Source organism: Hipposideros armiger, unplaced genomic scaffold (assembly GCF_001890085.2).
Source record: "Hipposideros armiger isolate ML-2016 unplaced genomic scaffold, ASM189008v1 scaffold_821, whole genome shotgun sequence".
Classification (NCBI taxonomy): domain Eukaryota; kingdom Metazoa; phylum Chordata; class Mammalia; order Chiroptera; family Hipposideridae; genus Hipposideros; species Hipposideros armiger.
In genome coordinates, this window is record NW_017732171.1 from 520,352 (window position 1) to 527,674 (window position 7,323).

Consider the following 7,323-nt stretch of genomic DNA (forward strand, 5'->3'; position numbering starts at 1 on the left):
ACCACGTAGAACAAACCCAGAATTGTCCCACTGATGGTGTAGAAAGCTGAGGTATTGGGTTGTTGGAAAAGTCATGGTGCATTTTTGCAATGAAAAACATAGAAAAAATGTCATGACTTTTCCGATGACCCAATATTTATCCCTTTGTGCCCTGCCCTCTTGATTGAAAGCGGCTCACAGGAGTGTTAACTTCCGGACCTTTCCAGCCTGCCCTGCACAGGCAGGACTCAATTCTGCAGCCAGAGACAGACCTCAGGCAGAGAGAAGGCATGCGGTGTATAACTGTCCACCCAAGCTGCAGGTGACTGCTGGGGTCAGCAGAAGGAACACAGGTGAAAGCACCTAAAGCATCTGCTACAGGCACTAAAAGGGAAAACATAATTTCTCTATTTTTATTTAAAGTTGAAAATAAATCAAAGTGTCTCACGTTCCATGAATTTCAAATGTAAAATATTTTTGTTTTAAACAACGCATTTATGGAAGGAAATATTTGCAGTGTCCTGGTCTATTTCTTTTTTTTTATATTGATTTTTTTATTTTGAAAACAGAGAAAAACATCTCCCAAATGCCTTAAACTTTGAGCAGAAGTCTTTACCGTGTAACCTCTTGAGGTCATCTCTGGTTCTAGATTTTTTATTATTATTACTATGGTCTTTGTCAGGAGTAGTTTTGTGCTGAAGGTGTTCACAAAAGAAGTATTTGTGATGTCCTGGTCTATTTCTGTATAGCAGTTCTATTTTCTAAATTAAACTCCTTTGGTAACGGGAAATATAAGGCAGAAACCCAGAATTTTTTCCCTTACAGCCCAAAGTCAAAAATGAGAAAAATTCGGGCCGGCCGAGAGGTGCGTTGGTTAAGAGCTGGCTTGGGACGCCAGAGAGCCCTGGTTCAGATCCCACATATGAGGGCCAGTGACACTGCCCTTTATAGCTAAGATGCTGAACAACAGCTCAACCTGGAGCTGGGCTGCTGTGAGTCGCTGGCAACCGCATGGCCTGCAGCCCCTGCTGCACTGGGTTGCCACGGGCTACTGTGTGTAGCCAGCAGCCAGCGTGAGCAGCCGTCCAGAAGCCGGCAACTGATCTGCCTTGCCTGGGAAGAGCACAATGATGGTGCCAACTTGGGCCAGTGAAGCAATGTCTTCCACAACTAGACTGAAGAACAAAAGGACAGCAACTTGTCTGTTCCCCTTCCCCCAATTCCCCAGCGCTGTTCCCATCCCCCAATTCCCCAATAAAAATCTTTTTCAAAAAATGAGAAAAATTCTTTTTATCTTCAAGAACAAAGATTTAGTAAAGTTTATTTTATTTATTTATTTCCATTTTACTTGGTTTGCCTGCCTTAACTTTTTCTAGTTTCGGGATTATGTTGCTAATTCTTACCACAAGATGTCACTATTTTACCAGCCTAATATCGATATGCTTTTCCTTTTTTAAAAAAAATTTTAACATATAATTATTTTATTATTTTTTACTTTCAGGTGTACAAAACAATGTAATAGTTAGATATTTACACCCCTCACAAAGTGATAACCCTCCTCCCCCCAATCTACTGCCCCTCTGACATCGTGTATAGCTGTCACAATTCCATTGACTATATTTCCTATGCTGTACACCACCTCCCCTGACTCTGAGTGTGTGTGTGTGTATTTATACATACATACATATATATATATATACACTTACAGCTGGCATTCAATATTATTCTACCTCAGCTTCAGGTGTACAGTGCGTTGGTCAGGCATCTACACAGTCTATGAAGTGATCTCCCTGATAAGCCCAGTGCCCATCTGACACCCTACATAATCTTTACAACATTATTGATTATATTCCCTAAACTGTATTTCATATCCCCGTGGCTATATTGTGACTCCTAATTTGTACTTTTCTAATCCCTTTACCTTCTTCCCCATCTAAATGCTTTTTCTGCAACCTTTTAAAACTATCTCCTTTGCTGATGTTTCAGTAACTTATTGAAACACATCCAGTAAAATTGTCAAAATTTTTCTGGTAGAGGAAGTTATAAAATTTCACTTGAATAAACACCAAATAACAAATTATTTGATCATTTCCCACAGAATCCAGAATCTTCAGGGACTTTGAAATAATCACCCTCCATGCACACTGGGCAGATACATCATCGTTAAATAAAATGTTTTACTTTTTCATTATTTGCTTCATTCTATGCTTTTAAGATTTATAAGGCCATCTTTTAATTTAGCACTTCTCAAATATTACAAAATAAACCCCCAAATGATGTGTTTCTGGAAAATTCCTTTTGAATTTTGATTTAGCTAGCAAAAGGAGAAGTCCAGTGAAGCCTGGATGAGCATATCACATGCCTACTAAAAAGAAGCTTCATAGAATTATTAAACCTTGAGGCAGAAACTGGACTCCTTCACAACTGCGTAATGACTTCATTAGGGTTGGCCACCCTTAGGTTTATAGTCCCTATCTATGGAGTTTTCATGCAGAATCCATTCTACGATGGCATAGTTGAATCTTTTAAGGAGGGCACAGCTCACAGTGGTCCATGAGGGGATCAAACAGGCAACCTTGGTGTTATCAGCACCACGCTCTCACCAACTGAGCTAACCAGTCACCCCAGAATTCATTCTTGATAGGTGCGTTATAACTGTATTTCCCATACCTATAGGGACAAAGGAGTTTAGTTTGGAACATGAAAGCCCCCTTATAGAAACAGACTAGGGCCTTGCAAATATTTCAATCACTTCATTGTTTAGAACAAATACTTTTCCTTTGAAATGCATGTAACTTGGAACACTTTGATTTGCTTTTTATTTTTAAACAGAGAAAAAACCCTTTTGGTACAAGACATGAAACGTGCCTTGCTGGTTCATATGAGCCAGTATAATAGAGAAGAACTGTCTGTGGTCTTCAAGTCATACCTAGATGCCACACTTCTCTCTGTCATTCCCTAGCTGTGTACATTTGCCTAGTTATTTATATTTTTTACCTCTCTTTGTGTCTCATTTTCTTCAACTGATAAGTGTGTGTGTGCATGTGTATGTGTGTGTGTGTGTGTGTGTGTGTGTGTGTGTGTGTAGTAATAATACCATCCACCCAGAGTAGTTTTGAAATTAGAAATTGTGTTAGCATCCTACTGCTGTAGCAACAAATTACCACAAATTTAGTGCCTTAAAACAACACAAATTTATTCTGTTAGGGTTCTGGAGGCTGGAAGTCCAAAATCAGTTTCACTGGGCTAAAGCCAAAGCGTCAGAAGGTGTGATTCCTTCTGGAAGTTCTACGGGAAAATTGCTTCCTTGACTTTTACAACTTCTACAGGCTGCCAGAATTCATTGCTTCTCTGGTTCATGGATTCTTCTTCCATCTTCAAAGCCAGCAGCATAGCATCTTCAAATGTCTCTGAATCTTCACGTTGCCTTTTCTTTTTTAAGGACTCTTGATTTCATTGCACCCACCCAGATAATCCACGACAGTCTCTCCATTTTTTTTTAAAAGATTTTATTGGGGAATCAGGGGAAGGGAAACAGACAAGTTGCTGTCCTTTTGTTTTTCAGTCTAGTTGTGGAGGACGTCGCTTCACTGGCCCATGTTGGTATTATCATTGCACTCTTCCCGGGTGAGGCAGATCGGTCGCCGGCCTGTGGACGGCCGCTCACGGCTGCTCTTGGTAGCTCACACCGGCTGCCGGCCTCTCACGGTAGCTTATGGCAGCCCACTGCAGCAGGAGCTGCAGCCTACGCCATCGCCGGCGACTCATGGCAGCCCAGCTCCAGGTCAAGCTGTTGTTCACCATCTTAGCTGTAGAGGGCAGTGTCACTGGCCCTCATGTGGGATCCGAACTGGAGTCCTGCTGCTCAGAGCTGGCATCCCAAGCCAGCTCTTAGCCAATGAGCCACTCGGCTGGCCCAGTCTCTCCATTTTAAGATCCTTAATTTTATCAAATCTGCAAAGTCCCCTTTGCCATATATGGTAAATAGCATTCACAGGTTCCAGAGATTAGGACCTGTGGGAGCTGTTACTCAGCCAACCACAGAAATGTTTTATGTAAAGGCTCCATCACTGGCTAGGTGCTCAATAAACAGAACTATGTTTATTATGATAGGATATGAAATGTTAATTTAGCAGTGTGGTGTTGGGTCAATGAATGACTCAATGATAAAATGACATTTTTCACACTCTGGATTTAATGAAAGGACACAGGCATTTATTTTTCAATATCTACTCAGGGAAGAGGTTGATTTATAAGAAAAATGAAGCTATTTAAGTCAGTCTTCAAATAAGGTGTGTCGGATAAGTTGTATATTTCCTACGTTGAACTGAATCATTTTCATTTTCTTTTTGCTATTACAACAAAAGGAAGTCAGCATATTTTTACAGATCAACATCTAACTTACTGATCAGCAAAAAAGGTACTTTTCCTTGTTCTTCAAATCAGGATGAAAAAACTATGTGGTACATTGGGTTCCTTAACTTGATTTCATGAGGAAAAATAGTTTGTGAACCTATGGAGGAAAAATTGGATAAAAATATAACGTTTGAATCTCATTATTTTCATATTTGTCATATCTTGTTGACATTTTCTGTGTTATCTAATCTTGAACATACTTGAAGCTATTATTTTAAGAAAATAAAGGACAACATTTTGTCAGCACTCCAACTTATGTGAAATAATTATATTGAAGAGACTATCATTTGAATACTTCAGTTTTGTACTGAGTTTAAATTATGCATTTTGCCAATATGCAATTAATTGAAGTATAGACACCTGCAAACTAATGTCATCAAATCAAGTGTGTAAATAGAATGTACACTTAAGGAAATTGGCTTATCTTCCTGCATTCACATATTACATGTTTACAATGGCAGCAGAATTAAATACTGCTCAATTAAGAACAGGCCATTTATGACTGAAGGAGATTTGACTTTGGTAGATTCTATCAGCTCAGCAGCAAAGCATTTGAAGGTGTGCTGAGTGATGTCACCAGGTAATGGGCAAACAGTTTTTGACCTTCTTTTTCTTCTTTCTTTTTGCTACTGTACTTTGCCGTAATGCAATAATTTAGACTGACATAGTCCTTACCTCCTAAGCTAAATGATATCGATGTGAAGGGACATAAAAAATCACATGGCCAAAAGAATAGGAATGCTAAGCAACAGCCAGTATTGGAATACCTTTGCAGACCATCCAAATCCCTTTTTTCTGACTTCATGTTAACTAAGCAATTTAAAAAACATCAATTTCTTGAACTCATTCATGGATTAAAGAGCAAACACAAATATACGCTCTGACCAACTGTAGCTCCCTCTATGAAATAAAAACATTGACTTCCTGATTCAAATTGGTGTCATGTGACCTTGGAGGTGTGAGCCTGTTTCTTTTAGCCTAATCACTCTTAAATAAGCTAACCAGTAAATATTAAAATTTAAGAAAGGCCCCGTGGAAAGACTATAGCACTAGGGTCAAAGACTATAGCACTAGGGTCAAATGGGACAGGATTTAAATCTGCGAAGTTTACCAGTTTTGTGACTTGGAGGAAATGATTTCATCTTTCTGAGCCTCCCAATGTGGTTTGCTCTATTAAATGAAATAATACACTGAAGTCCTTAACCCAGTTCCAAAATAGAATAAGTGCCTTTTAAACAAAGTTTCCTTCTTTATCTTCTATGTGTAGGGCCAAGAGACCAAACTTTGAAAAATTGTGCCGTGAAATGAATTGTTTCCCTCCAAAATCTATGTGCTGAAACCTTTACCTCCAGTGCGATGGTACTTTGAGCTGGGGCCTTTGAGAGGTAATTAGGTTTAGATGAAGTCATGAGGGCAGGGCTCTCATGATGGAATTAATGCCGTTATAAAAAGATATACTAGGACTGGCCAAGTGGCTCAGTTGGTTAAGAGTTGGCTTGGGAGCACGAGCTCTGAGCAGCAGGGCCACCAGTTCGGACAGTGACGCTGCACACTCTACCGCTAAGATGGTGAACAACAGCTTGACCTGGAGCTGGGCTGCTGTGAGTCACTGGTGACGGCGTAGGCTTCAGTGAAGCTGCAGTGGGCTGCCATAAGCTACCGTGAGTGGCTGGCAGCCAGCATCAGCTGCCGTGAGCGGCCGTCCAATGGCCGGTGACCAATCTGCCTCAACCAGGAAGAGCGCGATGATCACAATACCAACATGGGCCAGTCAAGCGACGTCCTCCACAACTAGACTGAAGAACAAAAGGACAGCAACTTGTCTGTTCTCATTCCCCGATTCCCCAACGCTGTTCCACTCCCCCAATTCCCCAATAAAATCTTAAAAAAAAGGATATACTAGAGAGATTGTACACTCTCTCTCTGAAAGCCCTCAAAAAAGAGGTCATGTTGCCTGAGCCCTGTCCCTGTTGGGAGCCCCACTGAGCAGCCTGGGTGGGGTGGGGGTTGGCTAAATCCTCCCTTGATCCCAAAGGCCAATGGCTCTGCCCATGCCTTCTAGGTAGAGATGACAGACTTGGTTCTTTTTTTTTTTTTTTCAGTCTTAATGTGTCCTCTTCTTTAGATCTTTAGTTATAGGGGTTCTGTTCAGCTAGTCTTCAGATGATTCTTGAGGTTGATTGTTCTATAATTTATATGTAATTTTGGTGTGATTTTGGGAGGCAGCAGGCACCACATTTACTTAATCCGTCTTCCTGGACCTCTCTCTGGGCTTGGTTCTTGAAAGGATATGCTGGTTTTCCCATTCCTCCCTGGGAAGGGTCACTGCCCCTTGAAGAGTGGCCAGGCGGCTAGCAGTTGCTGGGTCAGAGATAAGGGGGCAGCAACACCTATTACCTGAAGTGTTTTGCCATTCTAGTTGCCAGTGCAATGGCCCTGGCCAAAAGGTAGTCCATCTCTGCTCTGTAACCCATGGCCCTGCAGAAAGAGACAAGAGAAATGTTTGCCTCCATCCCCTCCCCAGCAGACAACAGAATTCTCTCAGGTAAAAACCATGTAGGGAGGGGTGACTGGTTAGCTCAGTTGGTTAGAGCATGGTGCTAATAACACCAAGGTTGCTGGTTTGATTCCTGCATGGGCCACTCTGAGCTGCACCCTCCTTAAAAAAACAAAAACAAAAACAAAAAACCATGTAGGCCTTCCTTACTGCAGCACAGTCTGATTCGTTATAAAGCTAAAGTAACAAATTTTTTAAAAAAGGTCATGTGAGCACACGGCAAGATGGCTGCAGCCTACAAGCCTAGAGAAGGGATCTCAGAATGAAGGCTACCTTGCCAACACCTTGATCTTGGACTTGACTCCAGAACTGTGAGAGAAATAAATGTCTGTTGTTTAAGGTACACAGTCTGTGGTATTGTATGATGGCAG

At 41.2% G+C, this 7,323-nt stretch overlaps 1 non-coding gene across 1 annotated transcript; it reads left to right on the plus strand.

The window, feature by feature from the left end:
• The first annotated feature begins 6,963 nt into the window (after nt 1-6,963).
• TRNAI-AAU (transfer RNA isoleucine (anticodon AAU)) lies at nt 6,964-7,037 on the plus strand. The gene has a single exon. It is a non-coding gene; the product is annotated as a tRNA-Ile (tRNA).
• Nucleotides 7,038-7,323: the final 286 nt, after the last annotated feature.